The sequence below is a fragment of the Ailuropoda melanoleuca genome, chromosome 6, assembly GCF_002007445.2.
Source record: "Ailuropoda melanoleuca isolate Jingjing chromosome 6, ASM200744v2, whole genome shotgun sequence".
NCBI classification, from domain to species: Eukaryota; Metazoa; Chordata; class Mammalia; order Carnivora; family Ursidae; genus Ailuropoda; species Ailuropoda melanoleuca.
In genome coordinates, this window is record NC_048223.1 from 47,044,261 (window position 1) to 47,069,990 (window position 25,730).

The following is a 25,730-nucleotide window of genomic DNA, read 5'->3' on the forward strand; positions in this document are numbered from 1 at the left end:
GGCCCTGAGCCGAAGGCAGATGCTTAACCGCTGTGCCACCCAGGCGCCCCTTGCCTGAGTTTGGCAACATGAGTCTTCTGATGTTGGATCCTTTTCCTAATTGTTTATTCATTGCTTGCCAGGAGTTCAACACTTTGTTGTATAGTAAGAAGAACGTCATTTTGTGATACATCTAATTTATAAAAAGAGGGTAATTAAATATAGAAATAGGGTCATAAGTTACGTTGACCTCAAAGTAAGTATTTTACAGAATGAACAAGTTAATTTGGGAACTGGGTATGGCAGAGGAATGGCCATTTGGCACAAGCAAAGTATGGCAAACCAAAGGCAAGTCTCCAGAAACAAAGGGAAGGCCAGCTTTCCTTCGGTTTTAGGAGAGTTGTTTCAAACAAAAGTTCATTGGAGAGGAGTAGGAGTTCAAGCTGGTGGCAATTTCTTGTTGGCTGCAAGCAGCAGTTAGTGTGCCTTTGTGGGCAGGGAGGGATCTTCTTTTTCTTAAAAGCAGGAGATGCAATTCCGGTGTGAAGAGTGTTCTTCCTGGTTAAGAGAATTCTTCCAGCTTTCTGCTGGTTGTGCAGGCTGCAACCAGTGACCCGAGTGCTAATCCCCCCAGGGTTTCCTGACTCCATCGTAAATGAGGTTTCTTTATGTGCTTTTCACAGGTAGGACCTGAGTTGTCCCTTCTTCTGCAAGGGGAGTAATGTCATAGCATTTCTCATCTATGGATTGATAAGTAACGCCTTTAATTAAGAGCCACAACACACTGAATTTGCTGGGCGCTAAATTGCCACTCAAATGATCGAGAGGATTTACGGATATGGAGATATATATATATAATCTCGATTTCCACTGCTCCCTCAGGTGATGCTACCATAGGTCTGGGCTATGAGGAGGGAGGAGCTGTCTTTTGTAGCGTCAGGAATAAATCATAAAAAGGGACCAACCCAGGACTGAACATATGTTACTCATTTACATTGCTTACATTAAGGTTGGATTTTAGATCGGATGTATAGTGAAGTAATAATGTTTAAAAATCAGCTGTTAGCATATCATCCCATAAATGGCCATTTCATTGCTCTCACAGAGAAACTTGCAGGGAGGACATCTAGATACATGGTGTTTANGAAACTTGCAGGGAGGACATCTAGATACGTGGTGTTTAATACTTAGGAGAAGATTACAGAAGCTGTTCAGGACAATGGACCTACATTTCTAATCAACACTGTCTAATTGGTATCCTGCAGTAAAGTACTTGATGCTATTTTCTTCTCTCCCATTGCTTGTACCCCAAATTGAAAGGTTTATTTTTCACATTTCCAGAGTTCAGTGATCTTTAACACGTATCTATTCAACTACACGCCCAGACACTTTAGGATTTACCTAAGGAAAACCTTGAGTTTGTCTCTTCTTGGTTAAAGAGTATTTTGCACCTGAATGATGAGGGAGCAGAAGGCAAGCTGAGGGCCAAGCACAAGCTGACACCCCCCCCCGCCACAGGTGGGATCTGTGTGACATTCCCCAGGGCACTCCTGCATGCCCTAAAACCAAGGGAAGGAAAAAGCAGATGGTTCACTGACCCAGATCACAGTCCTGCAGGATGGAGTCTCCATCAGTTTATCAATGTCATAGTGGTTTACAAGGAAAAAGCATTCTTACCTATAGCCTAACTTCCAGAGACCCATAACTCATTTTCCTGGAGCCCTAACATCACCCTCCCCTCCTTGGTGATGTGGGAAACAGAGGCAGAAGGGAATGATGAAATTAAATGTCCATATAACCTGCAACCCATGTGACAAATACTCAAAGCAGGCAGAGTATAACCTTCCTCCAGGGAACTCCCAACTGAAAACTACCTTAGCTTGACAAGAGCAAGGCCTCCAGTATCCAGTGAGCCTTCTTTCACATATGAAAGTCCTCTTGGACACCTCCCTTTGTCCTTACCTCCCCCAGCTCCCACGTATATAATCAGTCACCCCTCACACTTACAATACAGCTCTTTCTGCCCATGAGTCCTGTCCCCGTGCTTTAATAAAAGTTACCTTTTTTTGCACCAAAGACATCTTAAGAATTCTTTCTTGGCTGTGGGCTCTGGACCCCAGTAGCATTCCAAATCACATCATGAAGATCCTAGGAAACACATGTGATTAAATGCCTCTGAATCTATAATCTTTATGATCTCGTGGAATACTCGGACTACATTTTCTTGTAACTTCATTTTTGAAGATTTGTATGCTTTGTTAGAAGTCCCGGGTTTAAATCCTGGCTCTGTAATTTCCTATTCTCTGTATGTGGATAAATCACTTGACCTCCTTCTATCTCATTTTGGAAATTATTTGGTCTGGTTATTATTTCATTTAATTTATGTAAATAATATAGAACTGTGTCCAGCATTTCGTGAACCTCAATAATTATTACCTATTATTTCTTATTAAGCACAAAAGTACTTTTTTCCTCAAAACACATTTTTGCTCCAATTTAAAACATATAAAATGCATACTACAAATGTGGATTTTTATATTGGTATACAATATTTTACATATTGGTATTTAAGATATATATATGTATATATGTACATATTTAATGTGTACACTCAAATTTGTTATAACTTTCCACAAAAATTTACTGGGTAAATATTATATATTAAGTTTAATGCCAAATTTATGGAAATAAAACAGAAAACTTTTTTTTTTTAAATTCTTAGTAAATAATGTAAAAATTTCATTCCACTTTGTCCTTTTTTCGCCTTTCCTTTATGCATAAGTACTGGATTCTTTCCTATTTGGAGGCTTTCCTCAATTCTGATTCCTGGCCATCATTTATCTGCTGGGAAGCTCTATGTGGGCCAGCGGTGTTTGTTGACTGAAACGTTCACTTCAAACAATCAAGAGTGAACGTGTCCCTGTCTTTGGGAACCGGTAATCATTCGTATTCTGGAAGTCTGTGCTCCTTGGCCAGTTGGGCTCCCAGCAGAGAATCCTGTGCTCAGTCTCCTGCTTGGAGATGAACCCACCCTACATTTGCCAGTGGATGAGGAGGATTCCCCAGTGGAAGTTAGATAATCTCACAATTTAATGTGTCCAGCTATTTAGTCGGTGCATTTATATCTCTCCTTAGTCCTGCCCTAGCCCCTTACTCAAATCCATTCCTGTCTATATCTTGTGTTCCTGAGACCCAGATCTCTTTACATTTTCCACATCACCAAAGGGCTGGAGAAGTGTGCATGTAGGCGTGTGTGTATGAGTGTGTGTGTGTGTTGCACTCTTTGTGATTTTCTGATTTTCTATTTCAGATTAAATGTTTTATTTTATGGAATCTTGTCATTCTGCATGTAGGGTCTTGGAGCTCAGATCAGCAGTCTGGGTTTCCTTTGGGCTCCACCGTAGTATGCATGACTCCAACATTGTATGTTGGCATTAGTCATGCATATGGGTTACTAACTGTCCGTCACTTAAAGTAATGCTCATTGGATATGAGTGGATGGGGTTATAATTGTACAGGGTTAAATCACTAATCAACATATTTCTAAATTTAAAAAAAGTCATACGAATTTATAAGACCTTTCCTGCCTATGCAATTTTCAAATATACATGAAGGAGATTAACTTAATTAGAAATAAAAATAATGCAATATAGAGAAAAGTACAACCAAAGATATGATATACAAAGATAGGATATACTTAGGACATTAAACACATTTTTATGTAAATTCACTAAAAATAGGTGAAAATTCAGATTAAATGTCACATAGGGATTTAGAATTTAAAAATCTGAGCGGAATGAGTTGCTCAGTGATCATCTTATTTAAATTTCCAGTCATCCTTCTGCAAATCTGCACTTCCAAACTCTTTCTATAGGACATTTTTTTTCTAATGTAGTATATGATGTTTTTATTTAATGTGCTTAGTGTTTACCACGTGGTCTCTACCCGACCCCACTGAAATGTGTATACAGCACAAGACAGAGTTACTTTCTGTTTTTTCAGGTACCACATGCCTGATCTGGTTCCTAGTAAGTAGCAGTTACTAACCTTTGTTGAAAAATAAATGGATTGTTTCTAGAAATCTTTTTAAAAAGTAAAATGGATCATACAAAACAATTATAAAATAGAAACAGTGAAATTGGCCTGAAGAACATTTGTTTTGGGGGCACTTGGGTGGCTCAGTCGGTTAAGCATCTGCGTTTGGCTCAGGTCATGATCACAGGGTCTTAGAATGGAGTCCTTAGTTGGGCTCCCTGCTCAGCAGGAAGTCAGCTTCTCCTGCTCCCTCTGCCTGCCCCTCCCCCTGCTTGTGCTCTGTCTCTCTCTCTGTCAAATAAATAAAATCTTAAAAAAATAGTTTTTATAATTTAAAGAGTTATAAAGGACAGCATAAGATGATTTTTGGGGAGGGAGGGACGAGTGATGAGATTGTTCCATATCTCGATTGACATCATTATATGATTGTGTCAAAAGTCATAGAACTGTACATATACACACAAAAAAGTGAATTTTACTATCTGTAAACTTTTGAAAAAGAAATTAAAAATCAAGTCCATATTCACAAAAAAATGCCTGCAAATCGCTGTATAAATGTCTCAAATAATATTCTTTGGAGATATATAAATAAAGAGGTGAAGCACATCTTTTGCTTGTGATCCCAGGATGTGAGGGAGAATGTGTACATCCAAGACCATGTTTAGGTAGCCCTGGTCCTTCCCCCTTTCTACAAAGGAGGTAAGAAAATTGGAAGTTTATAGCACAATATTTCTGGACATCTTGCTTTGCTATACTTTGTAAATAATTTTTTCTAATCACGTTGCTGGTGTCTCTCCACAAATTGAAAGAAATTCTTGCCCGAGTCTGACTTCATGTGCATATGGGCTTGGGGAAACGTGCTGTGTGGAAAGCATGGGAAAGGAGGAATCTCTGCTCCGTGAGGGTTAATGCTGAAACTATAGTTTCAGACCAGCTTTGCTTTCAGTGTAGTTTAAGCTGGAAGTAGTTTTAGAGGTTGAATGGAAACAGTAAGTAGAAATAAAAGAAAGTATAATCGAGACTCTGTAGAAAGGACTTTTATATTAGAAATTAGACGTGATTTTTTTTCTTTCAATAGATATTGACACAAAGTCACTCAGTTTATCTAACATCACTAGAAAGAAAAGCGTCCAGAAAAATCTTCAACCTTTGAAACCACTGATGTAAAAACCGTTTTTTAGAGGAAGCAATATTTTTAAAAAGGTAAAACTTTTCATACAAGTATTTTAACAAAAGTAGTTCAGGAAAAGTACCATTTTACTTTTAACAAGATCAGAAAAAACATTCTGTGTAATGCAGAAGAAAAGCTATCTTGATGTTTTTTGTCTTCTACCTAAAGCCGTAAGCTATTTTTATTTTGGAAAGCTTTCAGATATTGCCTTGGCTCATCTATGTTCATCAGCCATGGTTCAGAATACACATCATATGTTAAGGTCAGCTGTCCCTGCGGTCAGTCTTAGTTATTAGCTCAGTATTATGTTTTCCTGAGTCAGTAAAACGGACTCCAGTATTTTCTTAGGCTTCTTGTAAACCACAAACCACTGAGTCCAGCATCACAGAGTTTTGATAACAGATTTCTGTCAACAAGGCTTAATGAACAAAACCTACAGTAATAAACCTCATATTTATCAAAGGAAAATATTATTGACTCATGACCAAGAAACGTTTTCCATAGTGGTTGCCCATCCTCTCGCCCCTTCTGTGTTCACCCATCATCAAGACTGTAGTTTTTTTTGGCCTTTCTCTGTCTGGCTTATTTCATTGAGCAAAATGTCCTCCACTTCATCTGTGTTGCTGAAAATGACAACATTTGCTTCTTTTTCACAGCTGGATATTTCATTGTTCATATGTGTATATGTCTGCAAACACATTTTCTTCGTGCGTGCATCTACAGACACGTGTATGTACAAGAATGTGTAGCTTCTATAAAATTCATGTATAAAATATATATTTTACTCTGTTGATAGACACTAAGATGGACTGATTGATTAATTGATGTCATTTGCATAGCATTTTAGGAAACTTACAGACTCATATATGCACACCTTGTTAGGGGCTCGTAAGATGTCAGGCTGAGGAGTCCCGGAGTCATGGTTGTCTCTGTAGGTCATCTGTCTCCTCCATGTGGTTGCCTTTATACCTTTTATATGTCTTAGTTTTTATTCTGATGTGCTTATATATGGGTTTATTTGACTTACCTTCTTAGTTGAGATTGTTCTGTTGTCAAAACAAAATGGCTTACTTTCTATGATACTGTCCATTTTGAACATAAACATTTCCTCTTGACTCTGGGCAAGTTTATGCCTTCAATCATTATATTTTGCCCCCCCCCCTTTTTTTCAGTCAAACTGTATGTGCCAAATACTCTACACATTAGGATATAAAAGCACAAAAGTCTGTAGCCCTTTACAGTGTGAGACACAAGAAAATTACTAAACAGAGGAACACATACTATTCATATGTGTATTTATTCACCCATCCAGTCAAAAATTTAAGTGTATGTATATGGGACTTAATTATGTGCCAGTACCCTGTGGGGTACATGCCATCATCATCCCCACTTTACAGATGGGACCACTGTGATACAATTAAGTTTCCTGTCTCAGCCCCTCAATCAGTAATCCCCGAGCTGGGTGAAACTCAGTCTTTTCTTGTTCTGGACTCTATACTGCTGAACAAGATGCCAGATTGTTTTTAATGAGATTGTTTAAAGATTCATGGTAATTTGGTGTGGCTGAAATAGGAGTGGGAAGCAAGATGTACAGTCTCTGGAAAGTTCACATCTCAGTACTTCTCTTGCATAGCCTAAGAATTAATCATTGTTTATAATGCATGTTCCCTTCTAATGTGTACCCTGTTTCCTCTGACCTACTCGTCCAGGGCCAAAAAAAGAAAAAGCGAAGACTGCAGTACACACACGCCACATACCACGTGCACACGTACACACACAGTAACTGGGCTGGGTTCATGCAGTCAGAGCTGACTTGCCTTTGACGTGGTCACAGAGCATCTTCTAGCCCATGGCTCACTGTCCCTGCCCGCTCCTACTCCGAAGCCCCCTGCGAGAGTGCCTAGAGTCCACCTACTTGCCAAAATTACTTGCTTATTATTATTATTTTGGTAAAAGTGTAGCTTTCCTGAAGTAATTTTCCAAGAAAATTTTTCAAATCAGTGACTTGGGTCATTACATGATTGTGTGGGCCAGGTTACCAGGCACTATTGGTTTATTTCAGTTAGTTATCCATCTATTCATTCTTTTGTGAAAATTTATTGTTTATTAAATGTTAAGCACTGTAAACAGATAGGTAGAACAGAATCCATTGTAAAATTTGCATGCGCATTTTAATTTGACTTCTAAGCCAAGCAGTCACAGCCTCATCAAACTTTAAACTTGGAGCCCACTTTTGAGTAGAGCCTTCCTCTCAACACAAGACTCTTTTCTTTCATGCCGTGACAGCTCTAAACTGCTGTTCTTTTCTCTTATTGTGAATATTAACATATTCTAAACAATAGCTTTTCTGTATTAGTACCATGCATCTGCACTAATGAAGACCACTTTTGAGTTCTAAATATAAAATAAGGCACTATTTTAGGCAAAAAATAAGTGAGTAATACTAGGCTAGTTTTAAATCATGGAACTGATTTGAGACTTTAAAAGAAAATTGAAGGTTTAACAAATGGATCCTAAAATAGCAAGTCCATTAAATCAGTACTTGGTTCATACTAATGCACGGAAAGAAATATGTAATAAAACTGGAACGTGTAAGGATATAAAGAGAAATATCCTTCATCACGAGCATTGGAAATAGAATAATTCCTGGTTCGCAATATTAAAAAATGATTATACAAAATAGAGGCCAACTGTGACTGGATGGATATAGTTCAGAGGGGACAAATAGGAAGCTCATTGGGGTCTCAGTCTAGGGCCAGTTTTGCAATAGAACTTTGTAACCAAGTTTGCTCTTCTGTCTGCTTTGTTCATTGTTGCATTCCTAGTGCATGGAGCAGAGCCCTCACATGTGGGATTCAGTGAATATTTGTTGAATGAATGGAAGCAAGCATTGTTTAGGCAAACTCACATGGCAACTACAGATATAACCAAATCTGATAGTTTTCTTTTATAAAGTTATATTCTGCATTACAAGGTTTATAGTTATATACATAAATAACATAACTTGCAAAGGTCTCGTTCAAATCTTTAGTGAGAGGGATGACAAGAACAATTGTATGACAACAGTTAGCTAAAACAAGCTATAGAGAGCTGTTCTGGAAACTAACTATTGCCGAGTAGCACCTTAAGGTAGAAAGTTATTGCTGCGTGATATGAGCCCCCAAGTAAAGTTTCCAAAGGCAGATTTTCCTTTTCCAGTTTGGATATTTTGAAGGGGGGTGGGTGGGCATCAGAAGGTGTTATATGAGAGTTTATGACTAGGTTATTGCCATATGAATCTTAAAAATATAGAATTTCATTTTTAAAGCATTTCAGAATTTATCTTTACAGGCGTTATTGTTTAAATTTTTGAATAATGTGTAAAAAAGAAAATAAATGAAAGGACATCTTCCCTCCCAAGTGCATCTGTACCTGACTTTGAGTTCAATACTCGTATTACTTCACTAGAGCAGCGTTAATAAAGGAAGCTGCTTGCCATGTCTTCACGAGTTGTATAACGACATGGAGAGAGAGCCTGGCACTCTGGCCTGACAGCTCTGGATCACCCTGCTGCCAGTTACCTTTAATCCTTTAGGGAGAGGAGGACGTTCAAGGAAGGTGTCAGAGCTCACGATCATTCTTTTGTTTAAAATTATCCATTCAGTATTACTGACATTTACAAATATATGCTGTATGTCCCACCTCACTTCACCCTGGCTTGTTAGCTATAGGAATTTATGCAAAAGAAACAATATTGAAAAGAGACAAACATTTAATCCAAGGAGTTTAGCTAATAGGTAGGGGGAGGGGCAAGAAACAAAAACAAAGAACCTGAATGTCCTATACTTTTAATGGGGGATGGGGGGGTGGGAGTTAACCTTAAAAGATACATTAATAATTAAACGACACTGTGCCTTGAAAATAATGTAGTGAAGTAACCTTAGTATAAAATGTGCACATGGTATCTTGTATCTTCTTAAACACACTGTTTAAATATATACCAAACAAGAATTAACTGTTTTTATTTTTTTAAATCTCTGGTTGGTGTTGTTATGAGAGAACTTAATTCATTTTTTTAACCTATTGCATGTCTGTAGAGAACATAAAATCCACTGTAAATCTATATTCAGGATACAAGAGAATTGTAGAAATATACATTGGAAGCTCAATATATTTGGAGCGATTAAGAAAACTATTGGTCTCTAGTTAACATTTAATTTATCCTGTATTAGAATTTGAAGGGTTCACGGTTTCCTTATTTCTCCAAACTTAGAATCTTCCTGTTGTTTACATCACCTGTTGACCATTTCTTCTCCTTATCTGAACTCCGATGGCCAATGGATATTTAGAAGAAGCCAAAAATTTGTATTAAAGAAACTGTCTAGTGTCCCTAAAGAAATACACCGAGACATTGGAAATTTGTTTTAATGCTGTTGTAACTCCCCATGATAACTGTGTCTCTTGCTTTCCTGGTCAAATAGCATGAATACAGGGACATGAAAAATAATAGAGGAGTATTGAAGTCCAACAAATACAAGCTGGGAATTAAATGCTGGGATAGTACAGACTTTTAAAATTTTTGTATAATAAAAGCAGATTGGGTGACAGGCTAGAGTTAATTATTGGTATATAACTGAGAAATAAAAAAAAAAAAAGATAAGTGCAAGGTCAGAGTTGTAGCATCATCTTCTGTTCGAGTTTCTGCATAAACTCCACCTTTATGACCATAACTCACTCACTCAGTTTTGATGAAAACTGCACACATCCTGAATGATATACTCCATTTTCTTTCATCCCTTTAAGAAAACTTCTTCTCATCATGAAATTCATCTTAATTTCCTCCAGAGAATTTACCTTCAGTGTAGTTGAAAGCAAAGGGAAATTGAGCTTATTGCCAGTCTCCAGCCTGCCCTGATTTATGGGGGCAGCTGCCTTTGTTAACGGCCCCCCTAGAAGGGGTTGAGAGCGATCTCTCGAGACCTTTAACCTCAGTCATGTGGTTCTGAGCATCTCTGTACAGTACACATGACACCTAAAAGAGCCACATGTTCTGATTAGGAAACTGTAGGCAGCCTTCTGTATTGTGTGAGATTTGTGTGGACTTTTTTGGGGATTGGAGCATTCGCTTGATCTCTCAGGGTTTCAGATTTAAGTCTTGGAAGGGGGCTAAAAGTAAGGATTTAGTTTAAGTCTTAAACATTATGATATTCAAAGTCATTTCTTATATAGTGCTTGCTTTAAAAAAATTTTTTTTTTAATTTTGCTTTCTTATTTGCAGTGTAACTGACACACAGTGTGCCGTTCATGTCAGGTGTACAACATAGCAATTGCACGTCTGTCTGTGTGCGCTGGGCTCACCAACCACCCAGCACTACTGCGGTATCACTGACTACTCTCCTGGGTGCACCCTTTATCCTTGTGACTTATTCCATAACTGGAAGTCTGTACCACCCACTCCCCTTTGCTCCCTTTTTCCCCCCGCCCCCCACGACCATTAGTTTATCTTCCATATTTATTGGTCTGTTTTTGCTTTTTGTTTAGTGATTTAGATTCTACCTGTAAGTGAAATCATATGGTATTCGTCTTTCTGTCTGACTTATTTCACTTTGCAAAACATCCCCTGGTTCCAACCATGTGGTCACAGATGGCAAAATCTCACTTTTCTTTATGGCTGAGTAGTATTCCACTGTACGAATATAACCGCATCTTCTTTATCCATTCATCTGTCCGTGGGCACAGGCTGTTTCCATTTCTTGGCTACTATAAATAATGCTGCAATAAATATAGGGATGTATATATATTTCCTAATTAGTGTTTTTGTTTTCTTTGGGTAAATACCCAGTGGTGGAATTGTTGGATGATTTGTTATTTCTATTTTTAATTTTTTGAGGAAACTCCATCCTGTTTTCCACAGTGATGTACCGGTTTACATTCCCACCAACAGTGCATGAGGGTTCCCCTTTCTTCACATCCTTGCCAACACATGTTGTTTCTTGTGTTGTTGATTTTAGCCATTCTGACAGGTGTGAGGTGATATCTCACTGCAGTTTTGATTGTATTTCCCTGATGATGAGTGATGTTGAGCATCCTTCCTTGTGTCTGGTGGTCACTGTATGTGTTCTTTGGAAAAATGTCTGTTCATGTCTTCTGCCCATTTTTTCTTGGATTTTTTTTTTGTTATTGTCATTGAGTCATAGAAGTTCTTTATGTATTTTGGATGCTAACCCTTTATCAGATATAGCATTTGCAAATATCATCTTCCATTCAGTAGGCTGTCTTTTCGTTTTATTGATAGGTTTCTTTGCTGTGCAAAGCCTTTTTATTTTGGTGTAGTCCTGATGGTTTATTTTTGCTTTTGTTTCCCTTGCCTCTGGACACATATCTAGAAAAATGTTTTTACAGCCGATGTCAGAGAGATTAATGCCTGTGCTTCTTTCTGTGATTTTTATGTGTTCAGTTGTCATATTCAGGTCTTTAAGTCATGTTAAGTTTATTTTTGTAAATGATATAAGAGAATGGTCCAGTTTCATTCGTTCGCATGTGGCTGTCCAGTTTTCTCAATACCGTTTGTTGAAGAGACTCTCTTTTTTTTTTTATTGTATATTCTTGCCTCCTTTGTTGAAGATTAATTGACCATGTAAGTGTGGGTTTATTTCTAGGCTCTCTGTTCTTCTCCATTGCTCTATGTGTCTGTTTTTGTGCCAACACCACACGGTTTTGATTCCTACAGCTTTGAAATCTGAGATTGTGATGCCTCCAGTGTTGTTCTCCTTTCTCAAGATTGTTTTCGCTATTCAGGGTCTTTTGTGGTTCCATACAATTTAGTATTATTTGTTCTGTGAAAAATGCTGCTGGTATTTTGTTAAGGATTGCAGTGTATAACCATATGGGTTTTTTTTTATTTGTACATTTTACAAAACAAATTATAGTGATAGACATTCAAAAATGATGATAATGACAAATATGTTTGTGTCAACATTCAAGTTTACAGAGTACTTCTATGAGTTGTTTTTCCAGTTTTTAAAATAGCCTTTTTAATAGATTGTTCTATTTCTTATTCTGTTTTATAAGCCACTAGCTGAGAATTATAGAGGATAAAAAACCTTCCCCAGTTATATAGCTAGAAAGTTTTAAAAACAATGAATACTCTGATCACTAATTCATTCAGCATAGTTTATTGAGCATCTAAGGTACACAAAGCTCTGTGATAAGTATTCTTTTGTGAGTGGGAAAAATAAGCAGGAAGGAAGGAAGAAAAGGGTAAAGAAAATAGGAAGGAAGGAAAGGTGATCTATATTTGAAACTCTCTAAAGCTCTTGCTTTATCTTATTGAAATGTTTCTCAATAGTTTGTGTAAACTGGCTTTCACATACTTATCAATTCATTTATTCTTGCAAGTAAATTATTGATTTATTCAATAATTGTTGAATAAAGTCTTCATAGAGAAGATTACAGCTGAATTTATTCTTGGGGAGCTTGATCTATTAAGATGCATTGATAGAGATCATAAAATCATTGAAAATCAGTGTAGAATTCTATCAGGAAACAGGGCTACAAACTTGAGGACATCATGTGCAACAGTGCAGAGTACATGGCTTGCTCTAGTCTGAGGTAGGGTGAACGAGGAAGGGAAGTCTTTAAGAGTGGTCCTGGAGCTGAGATCAGAAGGCAAGGAGGGAATTAGGTGAAGAACAGAGATGCGTAGGAAGAAGAAACCCCATGTGCAGTGGCTCAGAGTGTGTAGAGAGTCTGGTGTTTAAATGACACAGAAATCAAGTAGTGTGGCCCAAGACCGGAAAGTGAGGGGTCTTGTAGGTAGTCATGTTAAGGATCTTGGTCTAGGCCACAAGAATGCGAGGTAGCCATTGATAGTTTAAATAGGGGAGTTAAACAACTGAGTTTGAATTTTTAATGATTGGTCTTCTTGAAGACTGGAGAACAGGGTCCATACTAGTCGATGTGGACATAATCTTTATAAAGCTATTTCATCAGTTCAGGCAAGAAATGATGGCTGCATGGATGAGGGAACTTGCTGCTGAATAATTTTTATAAATATTTGACAGACAAAACCATATTGGTAAAGTTTTAAAAATCAGAAGTACAGGGGAGAAAAGTATTAGGAATATGAGATCTCAATCCTTTGTCATTGAGGAGATAGAAATGATTGAAAGAGAATATTCTGTAACAGGATCCTTGTCTTGTTGGGCCGTTGTTTGGTGGAATAGGGAGTGGAGCAATGACCATAGTTTTATTTCATGTATGTTTTTATGGACTTTGAAAAAATCCAAGTTCCAGGTTTCAAATGTATGGATTTGATATTTAAAGGAGAGAACTAATGTGGAAACACGCACAGTATGGTGGTCACATCCACAATGGCTGTAGTACTGGGTGTGGTTGAGATTTCCCTGGATGCAGGAAAAAGATTTCAGTTAATAGGTTTCCTGGGTGGCTCAGTCGGTGAAGCGTCTGCCTTGGGCTCGGGTCATGATCTCAGGGTCCTGGGATCAAATCCCACATCAGGCTCCTTGCTCAGCAGGAAGCCTGTCTCTTCCTCTCCTTCTGCCCCTCCCCCTGCTTGTGCTCTCTCTGTCTCTCAAATAAATAAATAAAATATTTTTAAAAAGATTTCAACTAATGAAAGAATAGAATGAACTTGCTGAGGAAAATGAATAGTAGGGCTCAGAGACACAAGAAGGAAAAAAAATTGTAGTGTCTGAAAAGGTGAGAGTTTCATGAGAAAACAAGTGCACTGTCAGAAATGCAGTGCTGAGGGGTGTTAGGTTGGGGGAAAACCCAAAGACCATTACATGGAGTAGTGTGGATGCCATGAAAGAGCTTTGAAAGCATTGCTTTAATGGAATTATGGGGGGATTGCGTAGAACAGAGCACTGGGAAGGCCGGGAAGGCAGGGCAGGTGGCACGTGGAATTCTTCCCTCCTGATGTGTTATTCCCTCTCCGAGCCCCCTCACTAAACATGACCTCTGCATCTGTGAATTACTTGGGATCAAAAAGGAGACTCTGTTGGAGGTAGAGAAAACAAAAATGGAGAAAATAATTAATATTTAGTATGTATTTAGTAGTCTGATAGCATTATACCAACTCAGGTATTCCTACAGTAGATTATTAATATGCTACAGTATTAGGGTCTTTTTTCCCTTTAGTATCTTCTTGAACATCTGGCTGCAGCCTATTATGGAGAAGTTAACTTGCAAAAATCCATTATGTGCTTCAAAATTAGTTCCGTAATTGTATTATCACTATGGAAGAATTGGCTACATTTCAGCATAAAATATAAATGGATCTGACTTTTCTCATTAATATTTGATGGTACATGGTTTAATATTGAATTGAAGCAGAACCCTGAGGTGGTCGTGAGAAGGACAATTTATAAATGTGAACTTAACCAAGGACTGATAAAATAAATCTTAGTGTTAGTTCTTCTAGGTGAATGTGGCTTACTAGACTCTATCTACTTATAAAGCATATTCAATTAAAAGTAGAACATCTTTATTACTATGTGTATTAGTATGTGGAGAAATAATCAAGAGCTTCCTGTTTAATGTTGAACAAATGTGGCTTATGGAGAATCAGCGATAGCCTATCTTTTTTGCACATATTCTAGCCTCTATCTTTGTAAATAATTGACAGATGTTGAGATAGTCTTGAATCCTCATTTCTTTCAAAGGGGGGCTGATTGGCTTTATCTGTGTCATCAAATTTCAACATTATCAAATGGGCTACTTCTATTAGCTCCATTCACTTTGCGTATCTTTTATAGCAAATAAATTCTATTGGTTGTCTTTGTTCTGAGAAGATAAATGTCTACCAATAAACTATCTTGCTTATTTTATGTGGAACCATAACAGGCTGTTGTATATTTATTGTGCTTGATTTTTTGGAAAACAGAACTTAAAAAGCACCTAACAAATAACACCATCTTTTCCTAACTAAACTGTGGGTTTATTATAGAAATTCAAAACTGTGGTTTTAAATAGGAAGAAAAGCACGTGCGTGCCATTTTGTTTTAATAAGTCTAAAAGGCCTTGAAAATCAGGCATGGTTATTCATGGGCTCTGTCCTTATTCCCTTCCCATGGCTATCAATCTGCAAGTTAGAAATGATGCCTCATCCAACTGATGTTTTGTAAATTGCTCTTTTTTCCCCCATTTAACGCCATTTCTATTACGGGAGAAGAAAGACTTGTTATATAATTTCTGGGACCCAGTACAAAATGACAGTTTAGGACCTCTTTGTCAAAAATTCTGAAGAATTTCGAGGCAGCAACAATAGAGGATTAAACCAAGCGTGGTACCCTTCTAAGTGCGGATCCTGGGCAACTGCACAGTTTGCCAATGAAATCAGCCTGATAATGAGACATCTGAACAGTGCTTAGAAATCTAAGCCAGGATCTAAAAGTCCATTCCAAAGGAAATCGAATACAGAGCTTCCATATGTATCTCTTACAACACAGTCCCCTCCAAAAGAAGTTCACCATTCTTATCCTCAGCATGCTTTTCTGAACGTAAACATCTGTATGATTTCCATGTTCATCTACTACATACATTCTTCCTCCTAGAGCTCCTCTTGGCATTGCATATCAATCACATGATCTGTGGACCATCTGCTGATGAATCTCACTATTTTTAGAATATATTTTGTAGCTCCTTTTGAAGTAAGACTCCATTTGTGTGGTTTTATGGCCTTTAGTTTTAAAAATCAAGTAAGAGTTCACAGTTTACTCCTTTTGGGCTTTGAAACCTGACTTGCCCAAACTGTCTTTCGTGAGTATTTTATCGAAACCTGTGGCCCAGATCAGGTAGATGCTGAGAGTTTAACACTGCGGACTAAAATGAAGTTCGAGCATAAAAATGAAGTGTTAAATGGAGTATAAAATTGCAGCAGCCTGTTTTGGAGTGTGGGTTCGCCTCAGGCTCCGTGCCTCTATCAGGAGAGCTCAGACTCCAGGTTCTCCTCAGGTGGACAGAAATTGCAGACTCATGTCTGAGTAATCTTAAAGTGAAAGAGAAGGCAACAATTCAAAACCCTCCAAACAGCCTAGCCCTCTGATTCAAACATATTTTTAATTTGTCTCACCAAGTTATTAACAAACATCCTTTAAAAGTGTACAAATATATATTTAAATGGAAACATCCAAATTAGAAATTCTCTTTGATTCTGTCTAAACTAATTATCTTGCTTGTTAGGCAGCCCTTTATTTATGGGAGGCAGTCCTGTTGTTGATATGGGTGGGAATGATCATTCTCTTAACACATGAGGTTCGTTCAAAATGTGCAAATAATCAGATCTGAAAGACAATAAAATGATGTATAGGGTAGTGACTGATCAAAGCTTTCATATATAAGCTCTCTAGCCACAGTTTTCTTAGGTTTTTGACTCTTTTTGGTTTTGTTTATATGCTTTTAATTTTCATGAAAAGATACATATCCAACCCCAGCAACAGCAACAAGACAATAATCTATTCTGTTCCATTCCAGTGACGTAGCGAAGCTATGCACAGAGATCGGTAGCAATGCTTGTTAAATGCAATCTCAACAATACATTAACTGATCTACTCCTATCTACTGACTGCACTGACATTTATTTATGACATATGTTTCTTTACTATTTAAATACCACAACAGTATTTTTAGAGGAGTTACTGCGCTAAAGGTTATATTTAGAACGTGGTTACTTCCAGGCATACCTAGTCCTAATGGTTGTAATAATGAATAGCAGTAGTAAACAAACACAAGATGTTGGCAAAGGAGATCAGAAGAGCTATATTTTGAGAAGATGCTTTCTCTATTTAAGAAATGGTAATTTGCCCCCTAATGAACATTTTATGAGGTGGAGTCTCTTCACTTAGCAGACTTTGAGACCATGATAGCCTTCCTAATTACTCTGTTAATGGTGGCAGCGTAATGGAGATGGTGCTTATAGGCACAAGCAAAGTCAGGAGATAATTACTCTGGTTCTTGAGTAGAGTGAACAAAAAAATCATCTCAGAAATACCCTGTGACAAGCTGCACATTGCAGCACGTCTTGAAAAATACACTAGGATTATTAGCTGTTTTTAGCAGTCTGTCATTATACTACCTTTTTAGTTTCCAACAAAGCAGGTCAAATTATCACAGTATGTACAGGTTCTTAAATCCCTTCTGTGAGATATTTCAGAATGAATGGATATCCAGAAAGAAAGAAATATGATTTTTACTAGAATATAGGTGTGTCTAGTATATAGAATGCTTACTTGCCCAAACTAAAAAATGTGGGTGGATAGAGATCCACATTTTGGAACAATTTCTCTTTTTCAAAATACAACACATCATAGGGCTATTTTCAAAGGACTTTTTCTAATGCAGCTGATATCTTATACTAACAGATTATAAGCTACCTAAATAAAGACTGGGTTGCAAAGGAACTTATATTGGAGTTTTTAGATTTCTTGCTCATTGGTGGCCAACCTAAAATCAAGACCACGTCAAACTGGAAAATATCAAGAGTATCAGGGAAAATGTAGATAAGGGATAGTAGAATAGATGACATACTCTGATCTTCCAAACTGGGGGCGGGGTGGTATCTGGATAAAATATTTTAAAAACATATTTTTAAAAACAAATCTGTGAGCTAATAAATAATGTAAAGGAATCTGCAAACCTCCAAAGAAAGTAGAATGAGGAACTCTCAAATAAGGGAGCTTTATAGCCAGCCCTCTTCCTGCAGGATTTTTCCAAACTTTCAGATCTAGCATCCCTGCTTTGAGAGCCCTTGGGATGTTAGAAGTGAGACCTAGGTAGGCTCTTCTCAGTCTGGGTAGTTAAGAGGAGGCACATGAATACAGTTAGGTAACCAAAGAGCTATAGTAAGGAAGAGTGAAAAAGAAATGCATCCCTCTCTACAGAATTAGAGAGTGCAATGCTGGTCTCACAATGGGGCTTGATGGAGGAAATAAAAGTTTATCCTGAAAATTCAGAATCACAAGGCAGCTGACAAGCAGACTCCTGGTCATGATAGTCTGTATTCTGGGGGAAAAAAAAATCAGGCAGGCTTATAATTTCACATGTAGGCTGGCTGATAAAATCCTCATTTGTCTGATAGAAGCAAATTAAAATTATCTGTGGGTGAGTTTAACTTTAACCCAAGATTAAAATTTCCATAGAAAAAATTGCAGTTGACATTCCACAATTTATAATGAAACCATACAAAATTAATAAAATAAAGCACTCTGAGTGAATAATAAATATAACAAAAAAGACTCACAGGATTAATACATTAGAAAATGTTGATAGAAAAAGTAACAATGACATAAATATGAATAACAAGTTAGCAAATATTAGTAGAGAACAAGACAGCATAATGACAAAGCAAATTATAAAACACATTCTTAAATTACAAAAATAATAACTAAAATCAAAAAATTCGGGGACACATTTCAGCAAATTAGCTGAAAGAACAGCAGATAGAGCCAGAAACTGGTATGAATGTGTGTTTTATTTTTAATCTGCTTTATCATTTATGGAGAATATAAAATAACACCGTATAAAAATTATGGAAGAGAGATCAAGAAGTCATGTTCAAAGAGAGTTGGGGTTTTTTTGTTTTTGTTTTTGTTTTTTAAGAAACAAAATGGGGAAGAGGCAATATAAAAATGTTGAATAGTTCTCCCTAAATACTTGCGAAGTTGAAAGACACATATTTAGATTATAGTTAGAGTAAAGATGATTATTTTAGATGTTGAGGGAGGTTATTCCAAGTGATTAAAAATTTGGGAAAAATCTAGAAATATGAATTGAGCCAAAGAGAGAAGGCACAAATAAATTATAGTAGAAATGAAAATGAGAATATAGCCAAGGATCCTAAAAAATAAGTGATTATTATGAAAAACATTATGTCAATATATTGAAAAATATGGATTCCTAGAAAAATACAATTTGCCTAACTAGAGAAGCAAAAGAAACCTGTATTCTTTTATTGTTTATTTTAATTCCAGTATTGTTAACATACAGTGTTACATTAGTTTCAGGCATACAGTGTAGTGATTCTTCTTTAACAACTAAGGACAGTAGTTAAGTCTTCCTACAAGACAATGTCAGGACTAGAAACCTTTGCAGACAAATTATATATATATAAGGAAATAGTCCAATGATACAGCAAAGAATCCTGAGAATAATAAAATAATGGGATTTTTTCTGACATACTTTATGAGGCAAACATAAACTTGATAAATTAGCAAATCCAGTGCAAGAAACTAAAACTGCGGGCCTATTTGCAAAATTCCTAATGAGAATATAAACACATTGAATCCAGAAGTTATAAAAATGTATACTTGTATTTATTCCCAGAATGTAAGGTTGGTGTAGTACTGGAAAATTGATTGAAGTAATACACTGCTTTAAAAGAAGGGAGAAGAAAACATGATAAACTCAGTAAATTTTTAAAAAGTTTTTGATTAATTTAAATACCCATTAATGATTTAAACCATAGCCGTAAACTAAAAATATTATAAAGGTCATGTATTTCCAAACACAAAATCCTTTCAATAATACCATATTTAATGGTGACATGTTGAAAACATTCTGTCACAATGCAGAACAAATTAAGGATGCCCACTCTCACTACTTCTACCTTACTCTATAATTGAGCATTTTACGAGTTTGTAAAAAAAAAAAAAATTATTCTGTAAAGCAAAAAATTACATTTTCATTACTTGCATGTTATGCAGAAAGCCCAGAATAATCCATAGGCAGGGGTTTAGAATTAACATGTTTTGGAAGGTTACTGGATACAAAATCAATTTACAAAAAACTTGGGGTTTTTTTGTTTTGTTTTGTTTGGTTTTAGCAGCTACAGCCAAAATTTATACTTAAATAGGCATCATGTGACATTGCAAAAATACTATGACATGCCTAGGAATAAATATCATTTATGAAAAAATTACAAATCTTCCTTGAACAACCAAAGACGTAAGTATTTATAATTATACACCTAATTATGGAGTAGAAATAAATAATTATATAGTATATAGTATAATGTTATCAATTGTTAAGACTTATAAAGAAAGAATATATCTAAGTGAAATCGTATAAATAAAAATTTCAGTAGAAAGAATGTAATGCATAAAAAAAACTCATAAAAATTGATGAATAGAGATTGGATGAGGATCAGAGGGGAAGAATAGTGCTGGGATGAAAAAAAAAAAGTCACTTTCATATGGACTAGTGATAGTAATGGAAGAGGCAAAACTATAGTACATCTAGGGACACCTAGCTGGCTCAGCTGGTAGAGCATGGGACTCTTGATCTTGGGATGATGAGTTTGAGCCCCATGGTGGGTGTAGAGCTTCCTAAAAAAATAAACTTAAACCCTGTAGCACATCTAGGAAACACTATAGAAGAATATATTAACATATTTATAATGTGATATTGGGACAGGTGTCTTTTTTTTAAAAAAAGATTTTATTTATTTATTTATTTATTTGACAGAGAGAGAGAGACAGCCAGGGAGGGAGGGAACACAGGCAGGGGGTGTGGGAGAGGAAGAAGCAGGCTCCCAGCAGAGGATCCTGATGTGGGGCTCTCCCAGAACCCTGGGATCATGCCCTGAGCGGAAGGCAATCCTGGGATCACGCCCTGAGCAGAAGGCAGACGCTTAACGACTGATCCACCCAGGTGCCCCTGGGACAGATGTCTTAAAGCAAAGACAGCGCGAACCACGTATGGCCGATTCAATAGCATTAGCTTTGAGAACTTCTAATTCTCAAGAGACACTGAAATGAAAGTGAAAACCTAAGTCCTAAGCAGGGAGAAGATATTTGAAAGTAACATCCAGAACATATAAATGTTATGCATTAATCAAATTGATAAATACCACTAAACTAATAGAAAAAGTGGTTAAGAATACTCTCAGAAACTTCATGGAAGGGCCCAGAATATAATAGAATGGCTTAGGATTAACTTAAAGAACACCAATAATTCAATAGAAATATTCTTTTAAAAAAAAAGGAAACAAGAAAGATTGCATATTTCTTAAGTAGGTTATAGAGACACAGGTTAGAAAGAAGCAGCTGGCACACTCTGCCTCACAGGTGAGTGAGGTTACCTGGGCAGAGGCAAGAGAGGACCCAGTGTCTTCCTGCCAGTTGGGGAGTAAGATCTGGGAGTTACAGGACCGTAATGGGAATCTAGGAGAATGGGACTGCGGACACTTGCTGCTGAACTCAGTTCCCACAAGGAAGGATATTTAGACAAATTAGAGGCCAATGTGAGAGTGAGAACATCTGTCATTTCCTCTTAAATTAAATGTATGGGGAAACTATCTAGAGCAGGTTTTCTTCCTACTTAGTTTTAGTGACAGAAAGCCCACTCTGTAGGCAGAGTATTGTCTGGTGTTCTGCCAATTTCACGTATCACAAACACGTGCAGTGTGTATTTTTGCATCCTATTGGGGTCCTTTAAATCACCATTATTGGGGAAGGGACCTATTTCGGATGTGCGAGGCAAGTTGAGATTTCAGCACCTGTTGTGGTTGGTTACAAACACAAGTTATGGCTCAATAGACATGCTGAGTAGATATTCTTGGAAGTTTTCTCACAAAAAAAGGAAGTTTCTAGGTAATTCCACATAACTCGGACTGTCTGCACATTGTGTGTTATATGTTTATCTGTGTGTGTGAGTGTGTTAACTTTTGCAGTGAACTAATTCACTATTGAGCCTAAATTCGTATACTTCCCACATCCCTATTTCAAAGTGTATGTGAATTTTCTAAAAATACAAGAGGTTGTATGCTTATTAGTAACCTTCTCTTTCCATTCTTTCTTTTCTCCTACATGACAATACACACTTCTCTTCAGAGGAGTGGGTTAACTTCTCCACCTCTCTGGTAAATGATGATTGGGTGACTGGGATACAGGAAAGTTCTAACTGGGAGCCTGCATTTACATATATTTTCACCTGCCAGGCAGTGAGGATAACTTACTAATTTGTCTTGTTACACACACACCTTCCTCTTCGTGGACTTTGTCACGATTCTACCAGTCACCGAGGCTCACACCTTTATAAATGGGTTGACAAAGCATCTTTAATTACTTCTTAATTACCTCTTATGTGAAGACACTTGTCAAATCAAGTAGAACCAGTATTAATAATAAATGACCATTGCCTGAATGCAGTCTATTTCAGACATTGTTATTTATTCATTTTTCCTTCTTAGCAGTGGGCACAGTGTTGTAACAGAAATGACACTTTTTTATGGAATGATGTAGCCCAGGATTTGAATCTTTGATCACCCGCTTACCAGCTATGTAAACAAAAATAAATTTATTAATTTCAGCATAATTTTCCTAATTGGAAAATGAGAGTGTTAAATACTACCAAACTCTAGTTTGAAAAGAACTTACATAATGTGCTTTGTGCAGTATATCTGAACGTCATTTTACAGTTTTCCACTCAACATCAGAAGCAGTATCACCAGGCACTGTGCAGTATTCTGCTTAGGATTTTAAAAATGAACAACAAGATCTCTCTCCAGCGTTCACAGCTTCATTGTCCAGTAGGAGAGACAGACTTACAACAGACTGTTTTAATAGAGTTTTGTTCAGTACCGCGATAAAGACATGTTTGGAGTATCTTAGGAGTTGGGGAACTAAATCTTGCCAAGTCTACCATGTTAGCGACTGCAGTGAGGAGGAATGGCCAGCAGGACTTTCCATCCAAGGACAGAGGTGGGGGAATATAAAACTTCCTTTTTCTTAATGTTCTTGTCCGCCCAACCTCATCCTGCCTTCTGCTGCTGAGTTTGAATTCTTGTCTGAAAAACATGGGGGGAAAATTCTTGTTCAAAAAACAAGAAAGGCAGCATAAGAATTTTTAAGATGTCTATTTCTACTTAACCACATTCATAGAAAATTATCCCTGAGTGGTTTTGTTTTCACCCATTGTTGTTCTTTTCTTCACCGACAGACTGAAAGATTAAAAAACAAAACATTTATTTGGCCCTCTAACCGGCATGAGCTTCGGGATAATTGTTCATTTCCTTTATATGCTACTTTTGTGGAAGGAATGGTACAGAAGCAGCACAGAAGTGTATTCATTTCCTCAAACTCATAGCTGATGTTTGTTCTCTGGTCTCAGATAGTAGATATCGTTACCCAGTGATAGGATGAGATGCAGTCCTGATAACAGGACTGCCTCCAAGATTTCATGAGTTACATAAAGTGGAATCGATTCCACATACCGCTGCTGTCAAAACCGCTCTTGTGGAAATAATGGGTTTTCATTGGTGTTTTCTCTCAGAATTTTTAATAATATGAACTACTTAGTTCATCTTTGCAAAATCAGTGAATAAAAAGATGCATCTGTCACGGAACAGATGTTTTGTGGGATTCAGAAGGATGGGTCTTAGGAAGCTGCTTGGGAGCGAGGGAGCCTGATCATTAGAGGAACGCTGCATAGTTGAGGAGCTGAGCGAGAGGAGCAGAAGTGCAGAGACATGTCTCCATCATGTGCGGGGAAGGAGGAAAGTGCATTGCCTGTGAGACCGGGGGTGATCGCTGCTTCAACCTGCCTGATCCTGACAGTCAACCCATTTTCTCCCCAGTTGTCCCAATATTTGCTTGAAAGTGTCAAGACTATTAAGTACTAATTGTGTGCATCTTCAGCCTTCCTCCTAATTGAATGTGAAAGTACCTGCCAGCAAAATGGCAAAATTATTCTAGACACCTTTATAGAGCTTCTTCTTTTCTTTAACTGAAGAATAATTGCCATATAATAATGCATTAGTATCAGGTGTACAGCCTAGTGATTTGATATTTGTATACATTACAAAATGGTCACCACAGTAAATCTAGTTACCATCTGTCTCCATACAAAACTGTTTTATTGGCTACATTCCCTATGCTGCACTTTCCATCCCCACGCCACATGTATTTTATAAATGGAAGTTTGTACGTCTTCATCCCCATCACCAATTACATCCATTCCCCCACCCACCTCCTCTCTGGCAGCCATCAGTATGTTCCCTATATCTTTGAGTCTATTTCTGTTTTGTTATTGCTATTATTTTTTAGATTCCACATTCAAGTAAAGTCATTTGGTATTTGTCTTTCTCTGACTTATTTCACTTAGCATGATATCCTCTAGATCCATCCATGTTGTCACAAATGACAACATTCCATTCTTCTTTATGGCTGAGTAATATTCCATTGTGTGGAATATATACTTATATATATACTTATATATACTTATATTCCTTATCCATTCATCCATTAACGGACGTTCAGGTTGCTTCCATATCTTGGTAATTTTAAATAATGGTGCAATGAACATAGTGGTATGTATGTCTTTTTGAGTTAGTGTTCTCATTTTCTTTAGATAAGTACTTAGAAGTGGAATACTAGATGATATGTGTTTCTACTTTTAATGTTTTTAAAAGATATTTGGGGTTTTTTTTTGAAGATTTCATTTATTTATTTGACAGAGAGAGAGAGAGAACTAGCAGGGGGAGCAGCAGAGGGAGAAGCAGGCTCCCTGCCAAACAAGGAGACTGATGGGGGGCTTGATCCCAGCACCCTGGGATCATGACCTGAGCTGAAAGCCAACGCTTAACCGACTGAGCCACCCAGGAGCTCCAAAAAGATGTGTTTGTTTATTTTAGAGAGCCCACAAGCAGGAGGAGCAGAGACAGAGGGAGAGAGAGAGGGAATCTGAAGCAGACTCCACATGGAGCATGGAGCCTGATGTGGGGCTTGATCTCATGACCCTGAGACCATGACCTGAGCCAAAACCAAGAGTCAGATGCTTAACCGACTGTGCCGCCAGTCACCCCTCTATTTTTAATTTTTCGAGGAACCTCTATATTGTTTCCCATAGTGAGTGCACCAATGAATTTAGTTATTTTGACTGACCAGTAATACCATTAAATAAATCTATGGAGAAAACACTTCATTCTAGGACATATTTCTCCATCCTTATTCTGCTCAATAATTTAGATATTCATCAGATAACTGAATCCCAGACACTGGATTGAGATTTACTTGCATTATGTTATTGGAGTCTCATTTAACCTTGTCTTTTTTTTTTTAATAACGATTTTATTTCTTTATTTGATGGGGGTGGTTAGTGAGAGAGAGAGAGCACAAGCAGGGGGAACAGTAGAGGAAGAGGGAGAAGCAGGCTCCCTGTCAAGCACGTGGGTCTCAATCCCAGGACTCTGGGATCATGACCTGAGCCGAAGGCAGATGCTTAACCATCTGAACCATCCAGGTGCCCCTTAACCTAGTCTTATAAATAATTGGTTGCCCTAATTCACGGAGAGGAAACCTGTCCCAAGTCCATGGGGCTAAGAAGAGAGAGACTTTAATTTAGGTCTGATTCCAGAGTATAGCCAGTAGCCAGTGTTCGGTTCCCACTTAGTTGTCTGGCAAATCCTTCTTGAATTGGATGGAAGATTGGAGTAATAGATTAATTCATTAATAAACCTTTGAGTGCTCACAACAAACCAGGTACACGTCTAGTTGCTGGTGTTAGGACAGTGTACAAAACTAAAATCCTGCCTCTAATGGAAATAACA

General features: G+C 37.3%; 1 protein-coding gene across 1 annotated transcript in view; it reads left to right on the forward strand.

Moving 5' to 3' along the window:
* Positions 1-25,730, forward strand: part of PCDH15 (protocadherin related 15) — a 1,685,023-nt gene that overhangs the window by 309,821 nt on the left and 1,349,472 nt on the right. The gene's annotated exons all lie outside the window — the stretch shown is intronic.